Source organism: Canis aureus, chromosome X, assembly GCF_053574225.1.
Source record: "Canis aureus isolate CA01 chromosome X, VMU_Caureus_v.1.0, whole genome shotgun sequence".
Taxonomy (NCBI): Eukaryota; Metazoa; Chordata; class Mammalia; order Carnivora; family Canidae; genus Canis; species Canis aureus.
The window spans coordinates 5,582,163-5,601,870 of NC_135649.1; the positions used below are offsets into that span (position 1 = coordinate 5,582,163).

Below are 19,708 nucleotides of genomic sequence, written 5' to 3' on the forward strand. Positions count from 1 at the left end.
CCACCTAACTGCAAGGGGATGTGGGAGTCAGCCTTTCAATGTTCTCAGAAGGACAGGAGCAGACATTAGCAAACACCAGCGATATCTACCACAAGCTGCAAGTATCAAACACCCAACTAAAAGCTCAGCTCCACACCTGATGGGAATTAGCGCCCCTTTAACAAATAAGGAAAAGGCGACTGGATAGGTAACCAACAATGTCTGTCACCTCCCCTCATCTTAAGATGAAGCTGACACTGAGACAGGATTAGCAATGTACTCAAGGCAACTTAGGATGAAAGGGACGGAGCCTGAATTTGAACCCAAGTCTGACTCTGAAGTCTATATTCTTTCACTGTAGCAAACTGCCTCCCAAAAGAAGAAAGCGATTCTTTTGTGATCATCCACCACTCAGGATTATCCACAGCAGCCCACAGAGCCGGAAGGAAAGAAGTGGAGCTAGAGCTGGCTGCTGGCCACTGCTGCGTCATACAGAAGTACAAATGCCAGAACCAGAAGAGGCTCTCAGACCAGAGACCAGACTATGCTTTCCCACCTCAGCACTTTTCAGATCCAGAAGAGTGTGGCCCATCAAATGGAGTACTTTGTCCAAAAGCACATAGATGGTGATGAGATGGCTCTACTGGAGCATCTGTATTGTCCAGGGCCCCGGTAGGAAACAGAGAGCACATTCAAAAAATGTAACTGGGGGATCCCTGGGTGGCGCAGCGGTTTGGCGCCTGCCTTTGGCCCAGGGCGCGATCCTGGAGACCCGGGATCGAATCCCACATCGGGCTCCCGGTGCATGGAGCCTGCTTCTCCCTCTGCCTGTGTCTCTGCGCCTCTCTCTCTCTCTCTCTGTGACTATCATAAATAAATAAAAAAAAAAATTAAAAAAAAAATAAAAAAAAAATTAAAAAAAATGTAACTGGGGGCGCCTGGGTGGCTCAGTGGGTTAAGTATCTGCCTTCGGCTCAGGTCATGATCCCAGGGGGCATCAAGCCCCATATCAGCCTCTCCACTCAGCAGGGAGCCTGCTTCTCCTTCTCCCCCCTGCTCCTGCTCTCTCTCCCTATCTTTGTCTCTCCCTCTCAAATAAGTAAATAAATTTTTTTTTTTTAAAAAGATGTAACTGAAGGTGTGGGCAGAGCAAAGATCACCAGTGAGAGACTGTGCTGCAGGCCCGTACCAGCAGCAAGCAGCTGTTATACCTTCCTTAGGCCCGAAGTGGGAAGGAAAGGAGGACCTGGTAAAAGCTGAGACTGTCAGAATGGGACAGAAGGTGTGACACAGGTAGAGGAACATAATCACTGCCAAACATGACCTGGCAGACAGGGAGCTTGACAAGTAAATGCCCAGACATCCTTGCTTCCCCATTCTCTGACCTTCCTCCCTCCCCCACTGGCCAAACCCACCATGAGCCAGAGGATAAGGGGGCCTGGGTGATGCAGTTCATCGAATCCAGTCTCCAGGGGCCTGGAGCAGGGTAAGGAAGGGTAAAGAGGGGATCTGAAGTATTAAACCGAGACTATCCAGTACAGTATCTTCCCTTTTCTTTTTTTTTCAACGATTCGTTCATTCATTCATTCATTCATTCACCATGCTCAGTGTGAGACGTTTTAATTTCCATCAACATCCACATTTTGTCTTTAAAATTCAGTAGTGAGAACATGTCACCTACCCAAATATAATGCTATTTTCATTTAGGAGATCAAGGGTATATTTTAAGGCCATGTTTAGTTCAGCATGAGGTAAAGAAAACCACATTTTAAAATTCTTCCACAGCTTGACTTCTGGTTAAATATGGTAGGTTGACCACATGTGATACTCATTCTCTCTCTTTCTCCCTCCCTCCCTCTCGGGTAGCCCCATTAAAACAACAATAAAGGAATTAAAACAAAACAAATAAAAACAATGAGAGAAGAGACAGGAGAGGAAGAGGCAAAGGCTTACAGAAACTAAGAGGAAAGGAGACCTTAGTGGATGAGAACCATCCATAGATTTTTTGAAAATGGAAAATAAATATAAAAGCATGTATATCAATTTGGAAAAGCAGCGAAAACTTTAACATAAGCGCCTGCAGAAGAAGATGCCAATCAGAAGTGAACCAATTAGCCCCCTGGGAAAGCTTAGGACTTAGAAATACCAGGTACCACAAAAATTAGGGTAAGATACAGGAAAATGGGCATTGGAAGTCTGTACATGGAAGAGTGGGCTCCCATATTTCCTTTGTCCCATGCAGCCCGCCAAGTGACTATTCCTTCTATTCCTTTTGTCCTCAGGGAACAAGAGATATATTCTCTGAAAACACTGGATCAGACTTACCCAGGGCACTAGGAACATAAGGTATAGTAGAGAGTGGTGTGAGGCACCTAACACTAAAATAGAGGGATCAAGTGAATGGCAAGAATAAATGGAATGGCAGAAACCCAGCCAGCCTACCTCCAATCTCCAAATACCTGCCAGCATGCTAAAGGATTCCACAGGTGAAGGTCACCAGCGGAAATTCCTCTATATACTGGCATTTGGATGTCCTCCAACAAAAAGTCAGCTCCTGCTAATCACTCTGCAGTGAAGCCCACCAGTTGACAAGCTCTGCCTTTCCATCCAAACACTTGCAATCAGCTTTTGAAGGCTCCACTCCTAAATACGAACAGACTGCTAAGTATCACAAGACATTTGAGGACAGCCTCTAACATGAGAGAGGCTTCAAATAAATTGGAGAAGGGAACCCAGAGAAAACACAAATGATGCAAGAATAGAAGGAAACCTCACATACATTTTATAATATGTAGCACATGCACACACACACACACACACACACATTCTTCAGAGATAAGAGAAAAAATTGCATCCATAAGCATGAACAGCACACTATGAAAAAGAGAGAGATGGAAAACAAGGAAATTGATGGCCATTGGAAATATGATCATCAAAATGTGAAAGGGGGGGAGGAGGAAGATTAAAATACCTGTCTTCCCAAAAGTAGAACAGAAAGACCAAAAGAGAAAAAAGATAAGAAAAATAGAGGAACAGGGACACCTGGGTGGCTCAGTGGTTGAGTGTCTGTCTTTGGCTTAGATCATGATCCTGGGATCCCAGGATCAAGTCCCGCATTGGGCTCCCCACAGGGAGCCTGCCTCTCCCTCTGTCTATGTCTCTGCCTCTCTCTCTCTGTCTCTTATGAATAAATAAATAAAATCTTTAAAAATAAAGGAAAAGAAAAGTTTCAGTTGGCTTAATGTCCAAGTAACTGAAACCAGAAAGAAAAGACGGGGGGGGGGGGGGGAAATGACTATAGTAATAAAAAAAAAATCCCCAGAAATTAAGGATATAAATTTCCACATTGAAAAGAACCAAGGGAAAAAAATTTAAAAAAAGAAAAGACCCAAGGAAGGACCAGTAAAAGGAACACACAAAGATCTACACAACTCACATCATCAAGATCCCAAATAGTTGGGATTAAAGAAAAATCATAAAAGCTTCCAGAGTAAAGGAAGAAAAGTCTCATACAGAAGAATAGGAGTCAGATCAGCATCAGACTGTCCAGTAACACTGAAAACTAGGAGATGATAGAGCAATGCCTTCAAAATTCTGGGGTGGCTGGGGGGACTAAGCTATAATTGAATGTGTGGCCACACTACTTCCTATCATGAATTGTACAATTTTGCCTTACGCTTCATGCTCACTAATATCAGGCTTGGACATAAGATTTGCTCCAGCCAATGAAAGGTGAACAAAAGTGATGCATGCCACTTCTAAGCAGAAGCCTTAAGAGTCACCACTGGTTCTGTCGGGGCTCTTTTTCCTCTGCCATAGAACTGCTTTTCCTAAAAAGGGGCTTCTTGTTCAGCCTGGGTCTCAGAATGAAAAAGACCTAGCTAGAGCTGTAGCTGATGCCTGAAGGAAACAGGACATGAGTAAGAAAGAAATCTTGCTGTATAAGCCAGTGAGATTTTAGAATATTTACAACCACAGCATAACTTACTAAAACAGCTGACTAGTACACTTCACATAAGCCTTTACTTAGGAATCTATTAAAGCATGTGCTCCAACAAAACAAGTGAGTAAACCAAAAAAGAGGGAGACATGAACCCCCAGAAAACTAGGACTCTGACACAGGAAACTGGCAACAGGAGTCCCCAGGGTGATACCTGTTCAGCAAGCCTGGAGAGCAACTCTCCCAAAGTGGAGCAGGAGGTTGGAAGATTGTAGGAAAAAACCCCAAATGTATACATTATCTGATAGTTTTTCATATTTAGAAAACAACACAGAGGTCTATTTGACAAATCTGATGAATGTTGTGGAGAAAATAAGGAATCAATGCAAATAGTAGGCAAAGAAAAAATTAGGCAATTGTTGACCCTGGGGAAATAAAATACTATTTTAAAATGACACATAAATGTAACATATTGTCTTGCCACTGGATGATATTGACCAACCTATAATGATCAAAACACAGAAGTTCCTTCTATAAAAAATATGTGATTTACTTATATGAGGGCAATAAGGGACATGGGAACATGGATGGGCCACGTGGCAGTCATTAGGGCTATTCATAAATACTCCAGGGCATCTCCTGGCACGCCCATGGTAGGATTGCACTTCCTGGCCTCCTTTCAGATCAAGTGTGGCCACATGATTTGTTTTGATCAGTAAAACATGAGGGAAACTGACCAATGCCATAATTGGGCAGAAGCTTTGAGAGCCAAGATGCAATCCCCCTATCATCTCCCCATTTGGCAGAGATCTTAGAATCGGGTGTTGTGATGGAGCCTCAACCGGCTTGAAGGACCGAAAGGAGCCAGAGGCTCCTTGCCCACTTAGGCTGAACATGTAGCATGAGCAAAAATAAACATTTGTTGTGTGAAGTCACTGGAAATCAGGAGTGTCAGCCAAGCCTGACTGATAAGACAGCCAGATTCTCATCTACCATCACAAGAGGTCAACAGACGATACCTAAAATAATGAACCAAGTAACAGCAATATGAACATATATAATAAAAAATACGAAGGTAAATACCAAAAGCATTAGCTAAAACAGTTAAAAAGTGGTTGCTCCAGTGTACCTGGGTGGCTCAGCGGTTGAACCTTTGGCTCAGGGTCCTGGGATCGAGTCCCACATCAGGTTTCCTGTGGAGAGCCTGCTTCTCCCTCTGCCTATATCTCGGCCTCTCTCTTTTTCTGTGTCTCTCATGAATAAATAAAATATTTTTTTAAGTGGTTGCTCCAGAGGAACAGGCTTGAGAGGGAGCAATGCTGGCCTGTTTTTGTTCTCTGTTGAAATAAGCCTGATTTTTAAAAATTATTTGTACTACCACATTGATAAAACTTACTTTAAACCATTATATACATATATATTTACATATATACATATATTATACACGTGTATATATATATATATATATATATATATATATATATATATTCATTCTAGTGGGTATCCAGTATAAGGAACAAGATATAGGGCAAGGCTGTAATCTGAAATTTCCTCGCAGTACTCAGGACTCCTAGTGAAAAAAACATTGTTTTTAATAGAGAAACTCAATTACCACATGACCCTTCAATCAGGTTCCTCTAGATTAAACCCTAACTCTAATCATTTTGTAGGACTTTCACCTCCAGAATCGTAATTTCAAAAGCACCAATGATAAAGCAAAAGAAATAGATGAATGAAGAGTTGGGGTTCTTGGTTGTTTTTGGGTTTTGGGGGTGTTTTTGAAGAGTTTTTATACTTAGTGATCAGGAATACTCAGAATTGGTCTGTTAGAAGGACTGAGAAATGGTATTCTAAAACCATCATGCTAAATTCCAAAAAGGGTTCATTTCTCTGAGGGCCAAGTAGAAAGAGGCTCCTCGGGGGCAGCTCGGTGACAATAGGATACCCGTCCAAATAGACCTTGGCACCTCCTTCCAGAGATTTTTCTTCCTTTGAGAGCTTCTCTGCTTATGTATGGAGGACTCTGTGCTGTGCTTCTTTAAATGAGCAATACCCTCCACCTTGATAATTATCAAGAGAGAGCAGCCCAGGAAGGGTCCATCCAACTCACAGCAAAGACAGAGATGAAGCCACATGAATCATGGCCAGCCACATCATCAACCAGAAGAGTACCGGAAGGGATCCCTGGGTGGTGCAGCGGTTTGGCGCTTGCCTTTGGCCTGGGGCGCGATCCTGGAGACCCGGGATCGAATCCCACGTCGGGCTCCCGGTGCATGGAGCCTGCTTCTCCCTCTACCTGTGTCTCTGCCTCTCTCTCTCTCTCTCTCTCTCTCTCTGTGTGTGTGTGACTATCATAAATAATTTTTTTTAAAAAAGAAGAGTACCGGGAGAGAGGACCTCCAGCGAACGCCGCATGTCCATGTGTGCCACCACATTGATCCAGCCCAGGCTCCCTGTTCTAGTGTGGCAACCATTTGGAAGATGGTGTGTTACCAATAAGAACAGTGCTTATGGCTTTAGCCCAGAGGATAATGCTACATATCCCTGGCTCAGGGTGTACCGTGAGCAACAGTCCGGACCATCATGCCCAATGCATTCTCAAACAGCTCCATCTCTGGCCGCTCTTGCAAGCCCACTCATTTAATCCTGACTGCTTGTGAAGCAGAATCACATACATGAGCCTAACTGCTCCTTTACATCTGAATTGGATGTGAGGCGTTCACACTTACTTTTAAATCCAGACCTCTGTATGTTCCGGGACATGACAATATTTCAAAGGGAGTAATGAAATCAAACTATAAATTTCTGATGGGGGAGTAGGTGCAAAACTATCCAGCTTTGCTATCCTTCCTTCTGAATCTTTTCTCCAGACCAAATCTTCTCTCCTTTCCCTAAGCCAAAGATGTATCACATACATTTCAGACTACTCAGGGCTCTAGCTCCAAGCCATACAGAGTGCTCTAACCTTTGACTCACAAGGTCCCTAGGACTTTCACTTTTAAAACTTTGTCTTGAAAAAAAACAAAACAAAACAAAATAAAACTTTGTCTTGGGCAGCCCTGGTGGCTCAGCAGTTTAGCACTGCCTACAGCCCAGGGCCTGATCCTGGAGACCCGGGATCAAATCCCATGTCAGGCTCCCTGCATGGAGCCTGCTTCTCCCTCTGCCTGTGTCTCTGCCTCTCTCTCTCTCTCTCTCTCCTCTCTGTGTATTCTCATGAATAAATAAATAAATAAAATCTTTTAAAAAATAAAAATAAAATAAAACTTTGTCTTCCAGGCAGCCCCGGTGGCTCAGCGGTTTAGTGCTGTCTTCAGCCCAGGGTGTGATCCTGGAGACCCGGGATCGAGTCCTGCATCGGGCTCCCTGCGTGGAGCCTGCTTCTCCCTCTGCCTATGTTTCTGCCTCTCTCTCTCTGTGTGCCTTAAAAAACACTTTGTCTTTCATCTCCTGCTACCCTAAACAAAAGTTCTAGGAATGTCGACAGAATTGTTACCACTGATCAACCATCTTGAATTCAAGGGACACCCAAATCATCTTCAGAAAGCTACAAATCTCCACTCTTAAAAATCTGACCCACACCTACCTTCCAATCTTTTCTCCAGTAGCTTCCTGCCAATATGCATGCCACACTCCACTCCACTACATTGCTTGTGATTCCCCAATCAAACTGTGTACCCTGCCCTTGACCTCTGCTCATGCCAGTGCCCTGACCTGGAATTTTATAGCAGCTCTTAGTGTTATGGTTATTTACTGATGTGTCTTCTTCTCTTCCCAGACTGTGAAACAATCCGAGAGCAGGGACTGTGCCTATCTCATCTGTGCATTCCCAGCACTTGCCAAAGGTCTTAGGCAACAAAAGGTACTCAGTGAATACATGCCAAAGAAATCTTAACAGGTACCCTGAACCATTTACTGAGTTCTTTTTTTTTAAGATTTTTTTAATTTATTTTTTATTGGTGTTCAATTTACCAACATACAGAATAACCCCCAGTACCCGTCACCCATTCACTCCCACCCCCCACCCTTCTCCCCTTCTACCACCCCTAGTTCGTTTCCCAGAGTTAGCAGTCTTTACGTTCTGTCTCCCTTTCTGATATTTCCCACACATTTCTTCTCCCTTCCCTTATATTCCCTTTCACTATTATTTATATTCCCCAAATGAATGAGAACATATAATGTTTGTCCTTCTCCGACTGACTTACTTCACTCAGCAAAATACCCTCCAGTTCCATACTTGTGAGAGACATGCAGTGAGACGCAAAGACATAGGCAGAGGGAGAAGCACACTCTGTCCAGGCAGCCTGATGCAGGATTCAATCTCAGGATCATGACTTAAGAAATACAGGATCATGAGCCGAAGGCAGATGCTCAACCACTGAGCCACCCAAGTGCTCCAATTTGCCCATTTCTTAAAGTGACAAATGTACCAACTGAAGCATACTAGTACACACGATGCTTCAAAAATGGTCAACATCAAGGCTTGTATACCCCATGTAGGAGCTAAATAGTATAAACAAACAGGGGTACCCCCAGATCCCCCCTCCTTTTTAAAAAAAGAAGAAAGAAAAAAAGAAAAACCTTCCTTCTCAAAATACTATATCAGTGTGGCTAGAAGGCATGAGGAGCTCCCAGAAGTCTTGCAACTCTAGAACAAAGGTACAATGTATGTTTCTGGGCCCTCTATGTGTAGTGAGCAGGAGCAAATGTCTACTCTAGATAGTATTTGTTTCTCACCTGGGCATTTAGAAATCGGAAATGTGGCAAGAGAACACAGCCATGGTTCTTAATGAATGGATCTGTGATGCTCATTGAGTTGAAACAAATGCCAAATAAGAGGAAACAAAGTATACTCTCCACCCCCCTCAACACAAAAGGGTGGCCAGGAGTCCAGGGGGTCCAGGACAGCACCGAAGGGTGGCCTGGGGGTGAAGTAAAAGACCAAGCACAAACACTGATTACACCCACAGGGATGAAATGCCACAGCAGTTCCTCCAAAGCCCCATTGATGGGTTGGAGGGCTTAAGCACTGCAGACTTCAGTAGGAACGTTTAAATTAGATATGCTGTGAATAATATACAAATGACAGAGTGCTATTTCCTGCATAGATTGAATGCCATTCTACTCTAGCCGTCATCGGTCTCCTGATATGTACCCTTAGACATAATTTTTACCCACAAGTCTGTTGTCCTAGAAGAAGAATGACACCTCCAAGCCTATACAGAAAGGAGTGGGAGGCAGGGGTAGAGAAAGAAGTGTGGGAGAGAGGGCCAGCAGGCTGACAGCAGTCAACAGTGATTTGTGTAATGGCACTTGTCTGGCTTTCCTAAGGACCTTGAAGTAAACCCAGCTGCCAGCTGCCAGAAGCAGGAGCAATTCAAGTCCATTTGCCAGAAGGGCAAGGACAAATTCTGTGGGTAAAGAAAGAAACATCACCTTTGGGTCCTAAAGAGGGACCAGGGCACAGTGGATATTAGCAAAACAAAACAGAGACAACTATTTTAAAAAGACACATGATGGTGCCTCTTTAATAATCACAGTATCCTGTGCTGAAGGCAGAAGGTATTTAGAAAACAATCAATAATCTGCCCTAACAGCTCTTGGGGAAAATGGTGGTAACCCTTCAGTCGCCTTCTCCTCAGCCATGTGCCAATGACACATGGCAGCTCTGAATATCTCCCAGTGACAATTTACTCTGGAGAGTCTATTCCACACTGGACCTCAGAGGAAAGAGAAAACTGCAAAAAAGCTAGAACAGCCAGATTTTGCTAATAAATCTGGACAGTTAGCTGTTTGTTACCACATAGCATCTTATTTCATAGGAGGCTGGCAAATCCTGGGTGGCCTCTTTGGCTAACGCTTCCTCAAGAGAGGAAGCAGGAACTGCAGGTGGGTTAAAACCCAAGTGAAATACAAGATGTCTGCACAGCTTTCCACAGAGGTGTCACTGGACTATGGGAGAAAGCAGACTATTTCCCACATTTTTACAGTAGAACTTGTATAGTGATAGCTAGGACTCCAAAGACTTAAATCCCAGGAGAGCAGGAGAAGGAGAATGAGCATGGATCAAACAGACTCCGAACATCGAGGACCACAGAGTCATCCCCAATAGGGCCTCCTGGCCAAGTTACAGTGATCTAAAAAAAAAAAAAAAAAAAAAAGGACAAACCAAAGCTAGCTATTTCAGAACACAATCTGATTAGGAGAGACCCTGCAGCAGTGGCAACACCAATCATTAAGCGGGTGATGGCACCATGTTTCCATGAGGTTTTATTTGGATTAGACCCTAGTTGGTAGCCAGCCAGCCAGAGCCCAGCACCCCCAGGAAAGGCCCAGCCAAGCCTAAGCTGGATGCCTTCACTGGGTTCCTGGAGCATACCCTAGCTTCACCCAAACATCTAGAATGTCAAGAGGAAGGCTACAGGATAACAAGCCCCCATGGGATTCAGGGGCTCTTCCCAGGGGCACTTAATACTTGAGGTATCAGATTAATTCCAGATGTCATCTACCCATTGGGAGGGTGGTTTCTACCCTGCCTACCCTTAGTTCTTAATGCTTCAAGCACTGGGAGTCGCCAAGTCTTCTGGGGCAACCACGATCTGACGACCTGGTGGCAGGACTGGAATGCAGGGTCTGGCTTACCACTGTGCTCTGCCAAGATGCTCACCAGTCCGTGCTGTGGGGTACCCAGTACCGCATGAGGGAATGGAATTCAGCCTGATTCAATGACCTGGAGCATTAGTTCACATTATATCAATATCTAAATGTGACCAATAGATGAAAAATCTAGCATTAACATTTCAGTGTCAGTGGCCTCAGAGAAATCTTCAACATATGTACCAGATGGATTCACTCTTTTAGATTTAGTTCCCTTCTCTCAGCAAACTCCTGCAACACCAAAGGAATAATTATTGCTCAGTGGAATACTGCAGAGCGCTAGCCAAAAAACTAAAGTCACATCAATTTAAACCAGCAAATGTGAATTTTTGGAAGAGAAAAGTATTCTCTTTCCAGAGGCAATTATTTGTCTCCTCAGAAATGTTTGCCAATATAAAATCCCCCTCCCCCACTGTGGAAGTCAAAAAAATGAGAATTGCAGCAGTGTATCAGCTTGGAAGGGGCTGGAAGGTGCCAGGCAGAGGGGCAGAGATGGCTTTGCATGGAGCCTCGTGTGTTGCTAGACGGTGGACAACCTAAATCTAAAACTCGTGTGCAGCTGAAGGCACACTCCCACTGGAAAGGCAGCAAATGGCAGGATGATTACCTTTTTTTTCCCATATGCCCTGCCTGAGGGTTACAAAGCACTTTTATGTTCACTCTCCAACCAGAGCCACCCAACGCCTCTGCAAGGTAGGTGGCACAAGGACTGTTAGGTCCATTTTACAGATGAAGAAACTGAGATGTGTGTTCCACTGGACTTCACTGCAGGCCTGATTCTGTCTCACAACCAGGCACCATCCAGTGGAGCGGATGCATTTCACTCCAACACCAGCCTCCTTACCTCAACCATACCACCCACTGCTCTCAATTCAGCGAGGAAAACAGTCTATATCTTAGATTTGGAGGCAGCTGTGTTCAAAGCCCTTCATATCCACATCCAACCACTTCCTGCTGCAGGCTGCCAGCTGGTCTCATTGAATTGTCATTAGGCACTACAGAAAGTACCCTCACTGTGGACCTTCCATAAGTAAGTCAATGAATGTGTCCCTTGCTACTAAAGAGTTTGCTTAAAATAGTTCCCTTTTATTCCCTTTTAAAGCAGTAATGGCCCCATTGCTACTATTTCCCCATACCCCAAAGAGCCACCAAGGAACTGACAGCCACCTATTACCTCTAAGAGCCGTGAATCACCCCCACCCCCACATGGACATTTAGAACATCTGTTCTAACAGTTTTACTGTTAGACTGGGGTAACCAGGTCCCTGCCCTAGGTGTCACACTTTCAAGGGCCTTCCTCTGGCCCTGCTCTAGCCACACCACTCCCCATAGAGCAAGGAGTCTATGGGGCCAAGGGACTTGCCTATTCAAACTCTATGCTTCCCTCTTCTATAGTAAACTCTCGTAATATGCAATACCTTGAACTCCCTATCCATACGTCCAAGCCTGTATTCATGGCCGGTGCCATCCTCTTCCCTAGCTATGTCTTCTTAAGGATGGGCACAACCCTAAGCCTAAAGGGTTGGGTGGCCATGGGACAGCTGCTGCCCTTCAACCTGGTAATACATTCAGGTACATTCCACCTTGCTCAGCACTGGTCACTATCAAAGACTAAGATACAGAATTCAAGCAAGCTGGAGAAGAGATACTAGATTCTTTTTTAAAAAAAGATTTTATTTATTTATGAGAGACACACACACACACACACAGAGAGAGAGAGAGAGAGAGAGAGAGAGAGAGAGAGAGGCAGAGACAAAGGCAGAGGGAAAAGCAGGCTCCATGCAGGAAGCCCAACGAAGCCCGATGTGGGACTCTATCCCAGGTTTCCAGGATCATGCCCTGGGCTGAAGGCGGCCCTAAACCGCTGAGCCACCTGGGCTTCCAGAGATACTAGATTCTTAATGACAACATACCGTCTACCAAGTAGTCCCACATACTTCCTGGCCTGAGAGGGAAGGCAGGCCACTAGGCAGGCAGACCTGACCCATCCACATATAACTGAGAGGCCATAAAGCCCCAGCCTCAGGCACTGGTCCACTCCCTAGTTTGGGACAACCAACATCCAAGTTACCACACCCACATGAGCAAACCTGGAGGAGTTTTTGTTTTGTTTTTGTTTTGTCTTTTATCATGGTAAAGAGAAGGGTAAAAATAAAAATAGACACAAACCCATGGAAATATTGTTTAATTGGAAGATTCAACTGGGGGCACAAACTACCAAGTGCATTCCTGAGGTAGTTTTCCAAACTTTTTCAACATGAACTCATTTAAGTCTAGTGGTAATGTGGGCTCATATAAAGCAAATGAAAACCAAACTTCCTATGGAGTATGAAATGGGGGTTGGCTGTGCAGAGCCCTGTTTCCTTGGGACCCACTGACTGATATACACAGGGGCCAGGGCAGCTCCAAGAAACCTCTAGTGCTCCAAAGTGCCCCCTTTGGAAATCACCAATGAACCACACACCACTTACAGAGGTCAGATTTTCTTCCTAATGTTCCTGGTTCAGCATTTAGATACAAGAGAAGCCAAAAAAAAAAAAAAAGGTCACGTGAAGGAAGGAAGTCATGGCACAGCAGTCTGAGGAGTGGGTCACAGATGTTGAAATGATACATGCAAGTGAAGCCTCACGATTGCTTGAGAATACAGAAAACGGAGTCTGAGTCCTAATTCTGCAGCTAACTCACTGTGTGACCCTAGAGAAGGTCCTTGCCTTTTCTGGGCCTCAGACAAAAGATCCAGATGGCCTCTGTCCAGCTTTGATGCTCCGAGATTTTATGATATTTCAGGATTCCACATTTAAGTGAAGATTCATGGTTGTATCATCCATCACAGATAGATGCTAGAGGAAAAATAAAGAAAGGAAACCTTTATGTTGTTCTGCTGGCACAGTTCTGTGCTTTCGTTCAGAAACTCAAAGCATTTTAATGGTTTATTCCGTTGGACACGTAGCAGAAAAACAAAGAGGAAATTAATCTTGAAGAAATCGTATGTCTGCAATCTTTGAATATCTCTTACTCAGTAAGGTTCCAGCTACTTCTGTGCATTGCCAGTCTTCATTGACATCTAGATAGAGAATAATGCTTGACTTTTGGTGGAGAGGGAGGTGGTCTTTAGGGTGTACGGCTGAGGAGGCAGAGAGACTGTCAGAAAGCATTTGCACTGGCCTACACCAGAGATGATGAGGACCTGAACCAAAGTCATGTCAGTGGAGGTGGAAAGGAGATGACAGATCTAAGCGGCATTCCAGAAGACACACTGACAGGGCCGGGTGCTGGAGTTGAGGAGGAGAAAGGGGAAAATGAAGGCAAAGTGTCTTGACTGGGTGATGACAGACAAGACAGTGCCATTATTCAAGCAATGACTGGGAAGGAAACAGAGATTTGAGAGGCAGGCTGATGAATTCAAGGTTGGAATGTTGACTCCGGAGTGCCTGTGGACCATCAGGTGGAAACGTCTAGCCCACAGGTGGGCATACTGGTCTCAAATCCCATAGGCCCAGGCAGGATCCAATACAATCATGATATTAATCTGGAAGTTTTCAGCACATGGGGATCCCGCCTCCTTGCATCTCTACCACATTGCCTCATTTATTCACTAAAATATTTAGAGCCTCTGCTTCCTCTGCTAGGCAAGGAACTATATAGATGAAGAACAGACACGGTCTCTGTCCTCATATAGCTTATCAGGGGGAGACAACAGAAACAAAGATACAGATATCATTTTAAATGGTAGCAAATATCATGAAGGAATCCAATGGGTATAGGATCAAGAATACCAGAGGGAGGAAGGGGGACCTCTTGAATAAGCCTTTAAACCAAGACTGGAAGGGCATTCCTGGACAAGAAACAGAAGATGCAAAGACCTAGAAGCAGGGAGAGTCTAGCTGCCAAGCTGGGAAACCTAGTAACAGGGGTTTGGTGGGATGCCTAGACTATCTGCCGTGGCTGTTACTGATATTTAAATGATAGTATTAAAATGCTCCAATAAGGCATGATTAGAAAATTATACCAAAGACAAAACACTTGATGCCTATGAAATGTTGTTTAACAATTTTTTTGTTGTCACTGATGGGACTGGATAGTGATGGTTACATGAGTCAGATGGAATATTAACTTGAACAGAGCTTAAATGAAATTGCCACAGAGCTCTGTCTTCCATTACTAATAGCTCTGATTGCCTCAAATCTTGCCAGCACACTCTAGTCACACTCTGGGCAAAGTCACCATTCTGTAGGATTTCAGTCAAACACTGTTACTCAGGAAGCAATACTTAAAATAACATTCCTTTTAATGATTAAATAGAGGGTTGGCACAAACTGCAAAACAGAAAAAAAAATTCTATGTAGCCATTGGGGAAAGGATAAGTAGGTTGTGTTTTGCAATTCCTTCCTGGTGGGTTTGCAATTATTCCACAGCATGACAGCTAAAATGCCTAAGAAATCACTTACCTGAATCTCAATAATAATTAGTTCTCTATCCTTTGTATGTTCACTATGAGTTCTGTTGACCTCGCCACATGCAAAGACTGAGTTTACCCATTTACAGTCCTGAGTCTTTATCCCTTGCAGGCAAACAAAAGTGTGCTGGGGGTTGAACAATCCCTGGCCAGCAGTGTGTATTTTAACTAGGATGTTTAAGATGCATCAGTTGAATAATTAATGTATAAATCTTAGCCGGCTGGGTAAGGAAAATGAAAACAAGCTTTATTTGTTATAGACAGAGATTTAGCTGTGTTAAAGTCTCTCTGCTTTTAAGATGAGCCTCTACGTCAAAAAAGGCAAAAGACAGACATACCAGTCTTTGTAGTGCGATTAAAGAGGAAATTAACAAATTGTGCTAATTTGTTGCACTGGTAATTTGTCTGAAAATTGTGGTGTTGCAGTATTACAATTTGGGTGTGGGACAGCATGCAAATGAAGAACTCACCAGCATTCACCAACTATTCGCTTATTCCCGTGTTTGTAAAACTACTCCGAAATGTGTAGCCTGCCTATGGTAAGCTATAATTAAGGCTATTTTTTATAATTAAGGACTATTTTTTTAAATTAACATTTTAAAATCCACTGGCAGCCCCCATATCCTTTGTCTCACCCCTGCAGGACTGACAGGGTGGGCCGTTCAGAAAGGGCAGCCCATCTCCCTATAGCCCTCAGCAAATGAGCCAGGTGTGATTTTGGCAAAGGACTAAAAGTTCTCCAGCTTGCCCGTGGTGTGTGCATCACTAGGGGGTCCTCAGCCCCATCAGAGTTCCTGGAGCACAGCGGGCCTCTGGTCTAATACTGGCAGGAAAGCTATTGCATCTGCAGAGGCCGAGGAGACAACTGTTCAACTCTATTCACTTTGCTTCCCTGCCATTTCCCCAAATGTTTAAATGGCCCAACAGAGCATAGACTGTCGTCAACACCCCCAGCTCTGGTGAGCCAGCAAGGGAGAGGATTTGACTACTTGTAGTTTGACTTTGACTTTGGGGCTTTCCACAGGTTCAGCTCAAATGTAGTGCTGAGAGTATATGTCTTTTCCTCAAGTCAAACATGGCAAATGCCAAAGGCCACAAAATTCTTATGTATGCTTTAGAACTTGCGACTGATAGATGAACCATATGTTTTTTACCATCTCAACCCTCATTTTTTACACAGGGAAACTGAGGCTCTGAAAGATTAGATGACTTGTCTAAGAGCACTGGCTAAAAACCAAGAGTTTGGGCCCCTGCCCCACCCTCTCCCTGGCAGGGCTCTTTCAAACACATCACCTCCTAAAGTTGGCCTGCTAGAAAATAAACGTCCAAGTAGCGAGTTGTATGGAGTAATTTAATGTTATAAAGAGACATCTATGAGGTTACAATAAGCATAAACTCCAAGGCTTCTATAGAACAGCCTGAGTATTGAGCTGCTCTGCTTCCCTGTGAGGTCAGATCAAAGCTTACCATCCTGCAGGGACACTGTGGCCCAAGCAGGATTTGGCTAGCTTAGACTTAGGGACTACGCCCCTGTTGTTCCTTTTATCTGTTAGCCTCGATTCTGACATATCCTCCTGTGATTTGCTCATGTCCTAACACTCCGTGGCTTTCTGCTTTGGCTTGGTCAGAGATCCTCTTTTCCCCTTCTTCCCAACTTCCATCCCAATCATCCTTCCTGCCCTAGAATCTTCCACCTATACCTGTCATCTCAGAATTTGAAGCCCAGGTCACCACAGGCCCACTTTCTTGATCCACCAGTTCCTATAGAAGAGGACCAGGGGCAGGGAGTGAGGTGGGGCAGGCAAAAGGATTGAAATACTAATTTTTCCAAAATATCTACTAGAAGGCTCACTCAACCATTGCTTGGCATCACTATATGCAATTAAAAGTGATCATCGTGGGATCCCTGGGTGGCGCAGTGGTTTGGCGCCTACCTTTGGCCCAGGGCGCGATCCTGGAGACCCGGGATCAAATCCCACGTCGGGCTCCCGGTGCATGGAGCCTGCTTCTCCCTCTGCCTGTGTCTCTGCCTCTCTCTCTCTCTGTGTGACTATCATAAATAATAAATAAAAATTTAAAAAAAGTGATCATCGTAAGCTAACCCAGGGCCTTGCAAGATCATGAAAGTTTTGCTGAATAAAAAGATGAAAGTAAGCCACTCCCACAATTAGGGCTGAGTCCATTTTCTTATATTCTTGGATTTTCTTTTTTTTTTAAGAACTTTTTTTTTAAGATTTTATTTATTTATTCAAGAGAGAGAGACAGAGAGAGGCAGAGACACAGGCAGAGGGAGAAGCAGGCTCCATGAGGGGAGCCTGACGTGCGACTTGATCCTGGGTCTCCAGGATCAGGCCCTGGGCAGAAGGCGGCGCTGAACCGCTGAGCCACCCGGGCTGCCCTATTCTTGGATTTTCAAAGTTGTTAATCTCTATATAGTTTATAGCAACCTTTTCCCAGCTAGAATATTTGATAGATATGAAATTATAGTTATTTGGGAGCAACTGTCTTGATGTTTTTAAAAGAGCCAGGAGGGGCACCTGGATGGCTCAGCTGTTGAGTGCCTTTGGCTCAGGTCCTGATCCCTGGGTCCTGGGATTGGGTCCCTGCAGGGAGCCTGCTCCTCCCTCTTCTATGTCTCTGTCTCTCTGTGTGTGTGTGTCTCCCATGAATAAATAAATAAAATCTTTGAAAATTTTATAAAAGAGCCAGGAAGTAGGGCGCCTGGCTGGCACAGACAGTAGAACATGCAACTCTTGATCTCAGGGTCATGAGTTCAAGCTCCACGTTGGGCCTAGACCTTACTCAAAAATAAACAAATAAAAATAAAAGAGCCAGGAAGTCACCTAAATTATCATAAAGATAATTTTTCATCAAACAGCATAGGTGAACATCTTCCATTTAGAGAAATAACCTCTGTGTAAAGAAAGTTAGCTAGTAAATTTGGCCTCCTTTTAGCAAATCTGTGCTACTAGTAATTGTCAATAAAATAAATACATAAAAATATAATTCAATTCCAACTATTGCTAAATTTGTGATAATTCAATCATGAGCTGGCATACTTTACCTTTCCTCTATTTAAAAAACAGCAACAACAGGTTTCTGAGTAAATTAAGAGTATAAACATGAGCTCTTAGGGGATGTTTAACCCAGTTCAGAGAACAACCTGTTTCCAAGCGCTCTGACAACATTCATTTGCATAGAAATAATTAGTGTGCTAATTTCAAATGATCTTTACCAACTCATTGTAGCGTACTCTAGCAAGACCTCTACTTGACAATATTGTTAGCTGTTTATAATAGTATTTCTACTTGCAAATAATAAAAATCAATCATTTTAAAGTAACCTGTAACTCAGAATTGTCGTGACATCAGAATGCCCACACTTCCCTCCCCCCAGCCCCACCCCCGCCTGCCCCCTCTGCTGTCAGCCTGTGTGAGAGAGGCCTTAACTGCACCACACAGACACTTTTCAGCATCCACTGAATCGTCATTAAAGAGCACTGGAGCACTTAGAATAAAAATGTCTATAAATGACCCACGCAGTAAGACCTGAAGCAGTCTGCCTAGTTATTAGGGGTATATAAAACAAGCCTCCACTTAGGAATCAAAATGCCTAGGGCTTTAAGAGATTTTAAAGAAAAGGAAATAATCATGTACCTGTATTGCTTTTACAATTTAAAAATATCTAAGTAATGTAAAAATTATCAGAAAAAGGGTAAAGAAGTATCCTCCAGAGCCTGGGTGGCTCAGTCAGTTAAATGTCCAACTCTTGGTTTGGGCTCATTGGGCTCTGCGTGCAGCCGGCTTCAGATTCTCTCTTCCTTTCCCTCTCCCTCTGCCCCTCCTGCTCATTGTCTCTCTCTCTAATAAATAAATGAATTTTTTTTTTAAAAAAAGAAGAGTCCTAGTAATTCAAACATTATGTAAGCCATGAAAGAGACCTCAGAGGTCATCTAGGGTGGCTCTACCCCTGGCAACAAAACTCTCAGCAGAAGTCCAGAAACCTAGCTTCTGCAGAAAGACCCCAAGTCTTAGACCTTCCCTTTGCCTAAAACTCTTCTTATTATTCAACAGCTCGAGACATTAGACAGTCTTTCCTTACACTAGGTCAAAATCTGCCTCCCTGTAATTCCCACACATTGGTCTAAGTTTCCTAGGGGAGGGAAACTAATGTTTTTATGGTTCTTTACATGGTATTTTTCACACACATGTTCTCACTGGATCTTCCCAGTAACTCTCTGAGGCAGATATTCCTAGTACCTTTGCTTTACAGATGAAGACCTGGAGGCTGAGAGGCTTGGTTATTACTCAGGATTAAGTCCACACTCACTGCAACAGGTTCTTATCAATCATCCCCTCTGATCCCAGCCAGATGATCATGCCCACCTCCAAGAAATCACAAGGTTTGAGCCTGTCAACTAAGAGAGAAAATAAAAGACATGAAATCTGTGTTGTAATATTATTTCATGCTCGATGTTATATACAGTTAGACTTCAGGGAGCACAATTCAGCCAATGGAACATCTTAATCATCCATTCAATAAATATTTACTGAGCACTTATTATATAGCTGAAAAAACAGCCACAATCTGTCCTTGGAGAGCTCACATCCTAGAAGGGGAGACAGACACATAAACAAAAGTGTTACAGTATAACACTGTGTGAAGTACAGAAGAAT

At 43.7% G+C, this 19,708-nt stretch overlaps 1 long non-coding RNA gene across 22 annotated transcripts in view; it reads right to left on the reverse strand.

Moving 5' to 3' along the window:
• Window positions 1–19,708, reverse strand: part of LOC144308084 (uncharacterized) — a 293,749-nt gene that overhangs the window by 240,742 nt on the left and 33,299 nt on the right. For 5 of the 22 annotated variants that reach the window (XR_013374733.1, XR_013374722.1, XR_013374729.1 and 2 more), the window contains one exon: window positions 12,745–13,416. The exons of 13 other annotated variants lie outside the window; for them this stretch is intronic. This is a non-coding gene — a long non-coding RNA (uncharacterized LOC144308084). Of the gene's footprint in view, window positions 1–12,744; window positions 13,417–16,952; window positions 17,083–19,291; window positions 19,450–19,708 lie in introns of those variants that run through there. 4 more of the 22 variants (XR_013374718.1, XR_013374719.1, XR_013374721.1 and 1 more) reach the window with 4 other exon arrangements.